This window comes from Budorcas taxicolor, chromosome 15, assembly GCF_023091745.1.
Source record: "Budorcas taxicolor isolate Tak-1 chromosome 15, Takin1.1, whole genome shotgun sequence".
NCBI lineage: Eukaryota > Metazoa > Chordata > Mammalia > Artiodactyla > Bovidae > Budorcas > Budorcas taxicolor.
Genome location: NC_068924.1, coordinates 60,214,482 through 60,227,657, shown reverse-complemented (window position 1 = coordinate 60,227,657; position 13,176 = coordinate 60,214,482).

The following is a 13,176-nucleotide window of genomic DNA, read 5'->3' as shown; positions in this document are numbered from 1 at the left end:
CTCCAATGCATGAAAGTGAAAAGTGAAAGTGAAGTCGCTCAGTCGTGTCCAACTCTTAGCGACCCCATGGACTGCAGCCCACCAGGCTCCTCCGTCCATGGGATTTTCGAGGTGGGAGTACTTGAGTGGGTTGCCATTGCCTTCTCTGCTGTGTGGCCTTAAGTATACCTAAAATGACAGAACTGTGTTATTCTGAAGACCTTCTTATACAGTACTATCAGAATGGCAGTTCTTTGAATTTCTCTAGCCCTCAAACTACCTTTTTCCACTGCATAGTCCTTTGTATAGATAATTATGCTCAAGCCCTTCAGTTTTTATAGAAAGAGCACTTTATTTTGATTTATGATTGCATTAGTGTATTATCTCTTTTACTGCCTTTTTGAACAAAATTCTGAAAATTCTAATCAATCACAGTATCTCAACTTTCTTGTATTATTTTTTGATATAGAAAGAGGTACACTTTTTTGTCCCCACCAAATCCCAAGTGTTCTGTCATTTCATAATAACATATTTTAGTTTACATCTGTAAAGCATATTTTAGTTTGCAACTTTTTATTTCATCTCCATTAAGCCATTAAACCTCAAAAATTACCAATAATTCATTGATATTATCCAAATCTAGTGCTGGTTTACATTTCCCTAGTTGTCTCTGAATTTTATTTTTATGGTTGGTTTGCTTGAGTCAGAATCCAGAATATACATATTGCATTTGTTTATTCTGTCTCTTAAATATCTTTTAAGCTATAGCAGTCCCAATACTTCACTACTCCCTTTTTTTTCTTTTTTGCCTTTAGTTTATTGAAAAAACAGATCAGTTGTCTTACAGTATGAACTTATCTGTTTATGTATACCAGAATCCACTTTTTAAAACACTTGAGAAATCCTTGCTCATTAGTCTTCCTTCATTTTTTTCATTTTTTAGAGCACTACTGTTCAATGTAAATACAGTGTAAGCCACAAATGCAAACCACACAGATGATTTTAAATCTCCTAGTAGCCATATTAGAAAAATAAAAAACAGGTGAAAGGGATTTTAATAATATATTTATTTACCAGTGTATCCAGAGTAGCCTCATTTCAAAATGTAAACAATACAAAACTTATTAATGAGATATTTTACATTCTTTTTTTCATACTAAGTCTTCAAAGGCTGGTGTGTATTTTACCTATACAACTCATCTCAGTTTGAACTCGCCACTTTTCAAGTGCTCGATAGCCACATCTTACTAGTGACTACTTTATCAATCACAGGTCTAGGGGATAAGGTCCAGCATTCCTCCCCAATATGATCCCAGTTTTCCAGCTTCATCACCTAGTACTTTCATACATGAAGCAATTAAACAATTGAATATTTTCTCGGTACTTCATAATTTTATTTGGATGGGTTTCCTTGCTTATAACACCATACGTCTTTTCTTCCTCCTATCAGTTTTACTCCTTCTTTAAGACCTATCTCTTCCATCAAGTCTTTTATGATGGCCCAATCCTTAGAAATTACCTTCTCTCAATTTTCAGAGCAGTCCTGGGTGTACTCCTCTTTTGTACTTATCCCATCCTACAGAGTATTGTTATACACTTGAGATGTGTTTTCTAGTTTCCTGATTGGATTGTAAACTCTCTGAGGGTAAGAACACCTCTTAGAGAAACTAAGCACCAGCTTTTATGCCACATTCTCTGGGGTTCTAAAGATGTATATCTACAATAGGTTTGTTTCTCACTGTTTTTAGAAGGTAATATATTTATTTTGTGTAAAACCAATATAGCATAAATATAAACTATGTTAAAAAGCATGAACTCTGGGATCAGACTCATAGGGTTGAATCCAGATTCTGCCTCTTACTGGTTATGTGAAAACTTGAAGTTAATCTCTGCACCTTAGTTTCTTCCTCTGTGAAACAGAGATAATAATAGTATTGCCTTCAGAGGTTTGTTGTGAGGATTAAATGAGATAATGGTGGCTGAAAGTAGTAAGTACTCAGTAAAGAGTAGATCAGTCCTGGGTGTTCATTGGAAGGACTGATGCTGAAGCTGAAATTCCAATACTTTGGCCACCTCATGCAAAGAATTGACTCATTGGAAAAGACTCTGAAGCTGGGAGGGATTGGGGGCAGGAGAAGAAGGGGACGACAGAGGATGAGATGGCTGGATGGCATCACTGACTCAATGGACATGGGTTTCAGTGAACTCCGGGAGTTGGTGATGGACAGGGAGGCCTGGCGTGCTGTGATTCATGGGGTCGCAAAGAGTCGGACACGACTGAGTGACTGAACTGAACTGAACTGAAAGAGTAGATATTGTGATTATTATTAATAATGAACTATTTGTTACTCAGTTTTGATACATCAGAATATTAAGAATTCATAACAGAATTTTAGGAATTTCTAAACAAAGCAAATGAAAGCCACAGACTATTGAATTGGAAAAATGAAACCAAACCCAAATGTCTGTTGAACTGTAGTTTGCCCGATACGTTAAGCGCACAGGCAGACACCTCTTAATTCCTGAATCGTCAACATCTAGCATAAGTGAAATAGGCAGACATCAAATATTTAATTTCAAGATGATTCATCAAGTGCTCTATCTAGAGTTAGATGTAGATGCAGAGATACAGATGCTGATACAGATACAGCAATCACATTCTTTCTCAATTTGTTACCTCAGTGCTTTGCCCATGCATAAACTTCCTCATGTCCACCATACATTAACAAATTCTTAATCATGAGATCATATTTGTGAATTATGCTTCTTGTGGATATTTGTAAAACTTTCAGCATACTTCTATTAATTATTTCTTATCCTAGGATTATATTTACTTGGCTCTTTCCACTGATTTCATTACCAACTCTTCTTTCATATCCTTGATCTTATTTACCTCTGAATTTTAAGATTTTTCCTATCAGTTAACTAAGCTATATCTATTTTTAAGTACTGCAATATTGTGGTTATATATGAAAACTAGATGACCCTCCCTAGGGCAACCTGGAGTCTATTAGCTAGTAATGAATTAAAAACAAAAGAAGACACAAGTACATAGTACATGCTGCTAAGCTGCTAAGTCACTTCAATCGTGTCCGACTGTGTGCGACCCCATAGACCACAGCCCACCAGGCTCCCCAATCCCTGGGATTCTCCAGGCAAGAACACTGGAGTGGGTTGTCATTTCCTTTTCTAATGCATGAAAGTGAAAAGTGAAAGTTAGGTTGCTCGGTCGTGTCTGACTCCTAGTAACCAGGCTCCTCCATCCATGGGATTTTCCAGGCAAGAGTACTGGAATGGGGTGCCATTGCCTTCTCTGACATAGTACATACATAGCCTTCATTCACCTATTCATTTACTCAACAAATATTTATTGTACACTGTTACAAAAAATACAAGATAGAGTTGGCTGTAGCTCTATCAAAATCTTAAAAGTTTCTTTTGGTAGATAAGCAACTGAAATAACTGTGCAAAGTGCTATGCCAGAGGAAATAAAGGTTAACTGTGATAGTTAATAACTTGTGGTTATGTGAATAGAATAAGGCAGATTACTTGAATGATTGAAATCCTTGAATCAAAATGAGGCTAATCCAGGAAGATATATGGAATTGTTAACTTTTAAATAACACTTTGACAGAGAGGAGAGATGAATGGCTAGAATTAGAGAAATTTCCTCATTTTCTTTTTTGGCCAGTTATCATAAAGCTTTAGACAGTATTGAGAATCAGCTCTAATGAACAATCCTACCTCACCTTTTAGAAATAGTTTTTCAGTTTTGTGTTTTTTCCTTTCTCTGGTTGTCTTCACCTGACCTATTCTCTCTTCTGTTTTTCAACAGTAATCATCAGTGCACATTCACTGGGTTTAAGCAAGGCAGTGCACTAAGCAGGGGAGACCAAGGGGTAAATGCTTTTCACTGTCACCGTACCTGTGGCTGTGTTTTTCCCGTGTGTTTAACTTTGGTCGTGTCAGTGTTCTTTCAAGCTGGTTTCAGATTTCTTAAAGATCTTCAGTTATTTGGAATTTTTGTTCTTGTCTTCCAAGCTTCTTCACATCTCATGTTTTAATTGTTCCATGAACCTATTAACAACACTGAGTATAATCTATCTTCTGTTTCTCTTTAGTAATCATCAATAAATACCAACTTATTATTTCACCATTCACTTTTTATATCCCTTTCTTGTGCCTGATGACCACTCTGAAACCTTGTAATAATCTCTTCAAATCATGCAGTGATATGCATTAATATGCTCTAGCATTTTAGTCTTCCAATTTGGTTTCTTAAACCTGAATTTTTTTAAAGTTTATTTTATTTTTGTCATGTAATTGACTCATAGAAGAAAGGTTAATTTGAATGATCAAGGGGTGTTAATTTGTAGGTTAAAATGTGTTAAACAGTTGATATGAAGTCTGTTTAAGTCAATTAGAGTGTATAATGAAGATGTTTCTGGAGTGTTTTGGAACCTTTTGAAGTCAACTTGGAATTCACTCCTGTGTGTCAACCATAGCACCTGGCTAAACATGCCATTGCATTTAGGTCCTTAACTGTGGGTATATTCCAATGTATATGAATAGGTCTATACACTTACAGAAATTTGACTTTAAGATTCTATGTTTTACTATAGAAAATAAATTCATGATTTAATTAAGCAAATTTCATTAGCAAAATGAAAAACATACTGTGTAACAGTGTTATCTTTGTTACTCTATTTTTTTCTAAAATAAAATGCAACTGAACTCAGTAACCAACAAAACATTTCTGCATTTTCTGTTTGTTTTTAAAACTAGATTAGCATCATTATTGTTGACTTTTTTTTAATACTAAGTACCTCATATTGAAAGAGACCATACAAAAGACATATAAAATTTGATATATTCATTTAAAGGAATGACTTATTTTCCCCTCCAAAATTATTTGAAATAATATTATGAAACATTTTAGTGTTGGTGCTATCTTTTAAATTTTCAAAATAGATAATGTTATTTTGCAGACTTTAATGTTTATATGCTGTTTCAATAGTTGAATATAATTTTGCGTAATGATAGGTATATTTAAGATGAGTGAAGCTTTGCAACTTCAACAGTTCAAATCCACAGAGATGTGAGGGTAAAGAACAAATTTTAAAACAGATTCTTCCCTTAGCCTCAGGATTACTATAGAACTAGTTTAATTATTTGTGTCAGTTTACTAGCAATAAACACATTTAGCATTTCAACTTCTTTCAACCATTCATTTTAATTATTTAGAGAGTGATGAAAAACAACTCTTACATGCTAAAGGGATTTCTGCAATGATGGATTAGATGCCAAAATAATGAAACCACATAGCTTAAAAAATATACTGAAAAATAGATGTTTTCTGATGAATTTCCACAAAAAAATCATATTTTTAAAATATTTTAAGCAACTCATAGGATTACTTTTTAATCAACTGTAGACATGGCATGAGTATAGTCTTTTGTTGCTCATTAGCAATTTCTTTAATGAGTTTTTTTTGTGTGATAGATAGTTAAAGTAACAGACAAATGACAGATTGTTTGCCTTTAATGATTTCCCTCTTTCAAGCCCATTACAAAGCAATTAGAAATCTGACAGCATTTTCACTCTGCATTACTGATCATCTAAAGTGATGAGGAATGAGAGGTGATGAATATTAATTGTATATTTTCATATGATTATCATAAATTATTACCTTGTCTGATGTGCTGCAGGTGAAGCGGGAGTGTAAGAGAAAGACAGATATATTAATTTGAAAGACTATACGACTTCTTTTAAATATTTGTCTGTAGTGTAAATTCTGATCTGCAGTGTTAGTGTCTATGAATATTAAATTAATTCTCTTCAGTTTATAGCTACATTTGTGGTAACTGAAATAACTTTTCAGTACAAGAAAAGGAAAAATTATTTCATAGTACAATAGACATGTATGTATTTAAGTTCAGAATTTTAAGAAACTAATTTAGAAAATGAAATAGTGAATTTTGTTGATATACATATATGCAATTTCAGATATATCATTACAAAAAATATATACTTAGATTTAGATCTTATATTAGTCTGAGTTTTAAGTCAGGTGATCCTACAAAATAAGTAAGATAAAAAAGAGTAACCAGCTGTAAAATATTTTTCTGAGTCCTCTGGAACAGTTCTTTTAGTCTTTATTCAGTATATATCCTGTTTCCCCAGTTTCTTGCTTCAGGGAGATGAGACTAAGCCAGTCATCAAGACTCAAGTGTATTGTTACTTGGTTCTCAGCCTTGAGAGGTAGCGAAATTTGGTGCAGAAACTAGATAATAGTGTTTGGTATAGGAAGAATTGATAAGCATAAAGCATTTGACATGTTTAGAAGTGTATTTGGATCAATATACCAAAATAAGTTATATTTTGATATCTCTAATTATAGGTATTAGCTGATAATCCATATGTACTTAATGAATAGAGCTGAATTTACACTAGTAAAGCCATGTCTTGCTTCAGTCTTGTCTTTTGGACCTTTTGCTGTGGATTGCTCTGTGGCATATCATCTCTTAGGCATGTCATCCTGGATCCGTATTTATTTATGAAGGTCATAATCCATATGATAATATGACTATAAGTAAGTGAAAACTGACTTTTCGCATGCTTCTTAGGAATTATCCTTCCTTTATATTCAATTATATATATATGAAATTAAACCAGCAGATCTTCACAAATGAACTTTTTGTGTTCTGGAAAGTTGAGGAGAGTCATCTGAAACTCATTACATGTTTACTCATGGAAAAGTCAGATATCAGGATGATAAAAGCAAATTATCAGTAAAAAGCGTTGAGACCCTATTGTTTGGTAGCCCAATTTAATATTTTTACTGGCTAAGCTTTTCAACTGTATTATCATTTGTGTCTGATGCCCTCCCAGATTTTATTCTACAGAGCAGGCCCAACTAGTACATTTTATGGAATCAGAGTGGGAATTTTCATTGCTCTCAACTCCTTTCTGCTGATATTCTTTATCTCCTCTTAGTCCACATGTCAAGTTGATCCTTTGTATAGCTCATCCAATTCTCCTTCTTTCCACTTCTCACATACCGCCAACCAACATACTTACTTACTTGACTTTTGGCCAAAGTCTCCCTTTCTTTCTTTAGAAGATTTGGTTTAGAAATTTTGCATATTTTTACTGTGACAGAATAGCTAGCTGTATCTGAGTTTATAGGAAACTGGGCTGTCAAACCACAGCATTGCAGGCAAATCAACAGCTGAGGAAGCAAATAGTCTTAAATTGTAAATCATAAATAGCTGTATCTTCTCTAGTTCCCTTGCTCCTTGAAAACCTGGTTCATTTCCCCACACATACACTTGATCTTCTTTACAGTCTCCCTTTCTAACCAAATAGCAGCTATTCTTTATACTCTTCAAGTTCCAATGTTTTTATTTATATTTAAACACCACTTATGTTGTGATAAATGTTACTTATCATTTAGTCATAGAGGATCCTTTTAAGTCATTCACAAAGCATTCCCACTTTCCCTCTCAAAATTTCTGTCTAAAATGGGTTTATACCTTGTATCATCAGTACAACAGGCTTCCCAGCTGGCACTGATGGTAAAAAACCCACCTGCCAGTGCAGGAGATGGTAAAAGATGTGGATTCGATCCCCAGGGTTGGAAAGATCCCCTGGAGGAAAGCAGGGCAACCAATCCAATATTTTTGCCTGGAGAATCTCATGGACAGAGGAGCCTGGTGGGCTACAGTCCCTAGAGTCGCAAAGAGTAGGACATGACTGAAGTGACTTAGCTGGAGAAGGAAATGGCAGCTTACTCCAGTACTCTTGCCTGGAGAATCCCATGGACAGAGGAGCCTGGTGGGCTGTAGTCCATAGGGTAGCAAAGAGTCAGACACAGACTGAAGCGACTTAGCATGCACTCATGCACAAAGTGACTTAGCATGCATACACACCAGTACAATGTCACTCAACTGAAGCAACAAGTCATTTAATTCCCTAGGGAAATGAAAGGTCAGCAAGTTGGAAAGAGAACTAAGGAAAAAAGTTTCTTTTAATTCCAGAAATTTCAGTGATCTGATAGAGTTAAAACATAAAGGAGGCCAAGATTCCTGCCTAGTCATTAGAAAAGACTTTGACTCAGTCCTGAAATTGGCCCACAAGAGAGAGGAGATATGTCAGCATCTATTGGCTTAGCTTTAGACACAATATTTGAATTACTTTCTTCCTAAGCCATTTACCCCTGCACTAGATTGGAGAATAGACTAAAGAGGCTTACAACACTTAAATAGATTACCCTGTTTACTTATTACTTGATAATGTGACCTGCCAGTCTATCAGAAAATGATATTAAGGTGAACCCTTGTGTTAACCTCATATTTGGCACCCTGCCTAGAAGGCGATCTTTCAGATTTTGTAAATTTTCCAAGAGAATGTTCCATAATAGTTGTTATTGAAACAAATTGGAAGTAAACATTTATGTAATCAGATTTGAAGGATTTGTTTCCCACTGAATTGAGCAGCTTTCCTGTTCTGTTTTGATTGGTTTACCAAATCTTGCAGTAGATTCCAAACTTCACATGATGGTTTTTAGAACCACTTCTCTCTCTGGCTCTAGAAAATGTATCCTATCCCTCTTAAACTGGAAGTATAAAATCCAGAACACAAAATCAATATACTTCTGTGTCTTCTGTGGTACCTGTAAACCAGAAGTGGTATTTTAATAAAAAGAGAAAATTAAAAATGAAAGAACTTCTTAAATTCCAATGTAGCACACAGACACAAAGATTTTCAAACCATTTGTTCAAGTAGTAGCTCATGGGTCAGCACTAACTTTTGAGGTTTCTTTGTGATCAGCTGGGCTTTCCGTTTTCCATGATCAAGTGCTCCATTTAACGTACTGAATAATAAACTTATGCAAAATAAAGGGAAATTTCATGCTTGGGAGGTAAAGAAGTTTCTGTAATTTTATCCTTACGTAAAGAACTGACTGCTAAAGTAACATAGAAAGGAAAGGAGTTTTTTTCCTGCTTTCATTTTGGAACATTGACTTACAAACCTTAAGACTGCCCATGTAGCGTTCAAAAACATTTTTGAGCCTTCTCCATTCTATGTGATAATCTTTCATTTCTAAAGAATTAGGTGTTCCTCTCTCTAAATGGGGAGCTAAAGCAAAGGTTGAATTCTTTTCCTATAAAATATGCATATTTATGAAAAAAAGTGTATACATTTGAAAAACTGCATGTATTTTTGTGCTCCTATTTACTTGTTACTATGGCAACCACCAGACTGCCTAGTATTTATGTTGTCTAAGATTCAGAGTGCCTTTTCAAAAAAATAAATATGCCAGAACCGTGTATTGTATTTACTTTGGTGTTTAGAAAAATATTTATTCTAATGCATATTTTTTAAGAAAAATAGCAATAAATAGTGTAAACTTCAGCCTAGCTTGAATAGTACCTTTTCCTGTAGTATGTTTTTGAAATCAAAACAATTACATTTTTCTTTTCCTTGTTATAAAAATCAGAATGAAGAATAGAAATAATGAATTTTCAAAACTTATGAATCAATCTTGAAAGGTACTCTCTTGATTTTTTTCTTATTTTCATAACAATATTTTGAGTCACACCAAATTTCTGAAAATATAAAACATGAATACAGACAAAAATACTTAATGCTAGCTATATAAATCAGAAAATGTGAATAGTTGGCATTTCTGATCACAGATGGTTCTTTATCTATGAATAAAAGATTTATATTTTGTACTTGAAAGGCACGGTTGCTATTATTTTTCTTGCTTTAATTATTTAAATTGTTTTCTGACATGTGTGATACATAAATATAATTTCTTAATGTTAAACATCAGAATGGAAATTATGAAGCATAAAATGAGACATGTTTCATGTCACGTATTACCTGTTAAGAAAAACTGCAATACAACATTTAAGTACAACAGAATAGTGAGCATATTGTCTCTGATACTTGTAAACAGGATGGATCTGCAGTTTCACAGTTTATGTTGACAGTATCTTTGTGGGAAATGTAATTATCAAATGGATTATAACATGTCCTAGCATTAAGATTATTAATAGTAATTTTAATTGCCTTTTTCAAGATAATTGGATATGTTATCATAAGTATATGGGAAAGAGGGCATTGGGCTAATTAGATATTTTGAACTCAGTTATCTTTAAAAGATCTGAAAGTTTAACATATATCCTATATTTCAGGAATTTCTTCTTTTAATTAAATGTTTTCCTAAGTAGAATTAAAATAATTTGTAGTTCATAAAATCTCACTGATTATCCCTTGGTATTCCTCCTTGAGTATTGGTATCATAAAAAGTTCAAATAATGGTATTTATTTGATATTTATTTGAGATAGGGATGACTTATAACATTATATTAGTTTTAGTGATTCAAAATTTTTATAGATTATGCTTCATTTAGAGTTGTTAGAAAATATTGGTTATGGGCCCTGGGCTGTACAATCTATCCTGTAGCTTATTTATTTTATACACAGTAGTTTATTCCCTGTCCCTATCTTATCCCTGATCCCTTCCATCTCTCCATTGGTAACACTAGTTTGTTCTCTATATCTGTGAGTCTCTTTCTGTTTTGTTATATCCATTCATTTGTTTTATATTTTAGATTTGACCTACAAGTGGTAACATACAGTATTTGTCTTTCTTTGTCTGACTTATTTCACTACACATAATACCCTCCAGGTCCATCCATAAAATCTCACTGATTATTCTGATAGTCCTCCTTGGGTAATGGTCTGATGAAAACTTTATATAATGGTAATTATTGAATTAAATTTTCACTACCAGTTAGAAAATTATTGTTAAATTGGTAAGGCTAAGAAATAATATTTTGTTCCAGTAATGAGTGCTGTTAGATTGGCATTCACATACTATTTCTCTAGTTTTAGAAATTGGTAGAAATCCTCAAAAGCAATTCACCTTGGAGATACACATTAGCAGCTTTAAAATTGTTCAGCTACTATAATCTGGATATTTAACTGCCACAACTTCTTAAGGAACTATTCAGTTGTATGGTCAAAGATGTGAACAAAAATCAGAGCTTTATTTGTGATAAGAAGTATTTGGAACAACCAACTAAGATGTTAAACAAATAATTAAAATATCATGTTCTCAACAAATATTTAATAACATTGGAATATTCTCATTAGGTGAACATAGCTGTATATGAACTGGTTCTAATATAGTCAAATTTTTGTTTAAAGAGAAGTCTATATCTCTGTAAAGTCATTGACAAAAATCAGAAAACAAATACTGATAAGTTATAATGGTGGCTAACTCCAAGGGTAGGAGATTGTAAGGAATTTTATTTTCTATACTTCTCTTTCCAATTTTAATGTGGGGATTTCTGTAATAACTACAGTTATCATCATTCAAATTGTTTTTTTTCAAATTGTTTTTAATATAAAAAATTAATTAAAATTGAGTACATTCATTATAATAAAAATTCAGCTAGTGAAGGAACAATATTGTCTCATTCAACACTGAATTCATTGTCTTTTTTTTTTTTAACTCTGGAAACAGTTGGTGCTTAACAAATATTTGATGATTGAATGAATAGATGATAGGATCAGGAATTAGAAAAGTAGCGTTAGGGAAAACATATTTGGAGGGCCACCAGGATGCCTTGTTTATATTTTATTTATCATAACAATAGTGATAATAATATGATAAGAATTTACAAGAAGTGCTCTACTAACCATATTTCTGCTAGCCTTCAGTTCAGTTCAGTCGCTCAGTCGTGTCCAACTCTTTTGCGACCCCATGGACTGCAGTACGCCAGGCTTCCCTGTCCATCACCAACTCCCGGAGCTTACTGAAACTCATGTCCACTGAGTCGGTGATGCCATCCAACCATCTCATCCTCTGTCGTCCCCTTTTCCTCCTGCCTTCAATCTTTCCCAGCATCAGGGTCTTTTCTAAGAAGTTAGTTCTTTGCATCCGGTGGCCACAGTATTGGGGTTTCAGCTTCAACATTAGTCCTTGCAATGAATATTCAGACTGATTTCCTTTAGGATTGACTGGGTGGATCTCCTTGCCAACCAAGGGACTCTCAAGAGTCTTCAACACCACAGTTCAAAAGCATCAATTCTTCAGTGTTCAGCTTTCCTTATAGTCCAACTCTAACATCCATGCACTACTACTGGAAAAACCATAGCTTTGACTAGATGGACTTTTGGCAAAGTAATGTCTCTGCTTTTTAATATGCTGTCTAGGTTGGTCATAGCTTTTTTTCCAAGGAGCAGGTGTCTTTTAATTTCATGGCTGCAGTTACCATCTGCAGTGATCAAATGAGATATCTGAAAGGGTGGCCTTCCAGGTGTCTCCTATTAAGCTTGAGTGTAGCAGCAACTTACATGATCTCCTGAACCAAGGTCATTATCTACATTGATAATATCTTATAGATCTGAGGGTGCAACAGCAGGATGTAATGGCTTCTACTGTGGTTTGGAGACATTGTTTCAGCTTTGGAGGGAGACTAATGGCAACTAGCCTCCTCTCACACACTAGCAAAGTAATACTCAAAATCCTCCAAGCCAGACTTCAACAGTATGTGAACTGAGAACTTCCAGATGTTCAAGCTGGATTTAGAAAAGGCAGAGGAACCAGAGAACAAATTGCCAACAGCCATTGGATCATAGAAAGGAAGGAGAGTTTCAGAAAAACATCTACTTCTGCTTTATTGACTACGCCAAAGCCTTTGACTGTGTGGATCACAAGAAACTGTGGAAAATTCTTAGAGATGGGAATACCAGACCACATTACCTGCCTCCTGAGAAGTCTGTATGCAGGTCAAGAAGCAACAGTTAGAACCAGACATGGAACAACGAACTGGTTCCAAATTGGGAAAGGAGTACATCAAGGCTGTATATTGTCACCCTGCTTATTTAATTTATATGCAGAGTGCATCATGCAAAATGCAGGGCTGGATGAAACACAAGCTGGAATCAAGATTTCTGGGAGAAATATCAGTAACCTAAAATACACAGATGACACCACCCTTAAGGGAGAAAGTGAAAAAGAACTAAAGAACCTCTTGATGAAAGTGAAAGGGGAGAGTGAAAAAGCTGGCTTAAAACAACTTTCAAAAGACTAAGATCTTAGCATCTGGTCCCATCACTTCATGGCAAACAGATGGGGAAACAATGGAACAGTGAGAGACTATTTTCTTGGGCTCT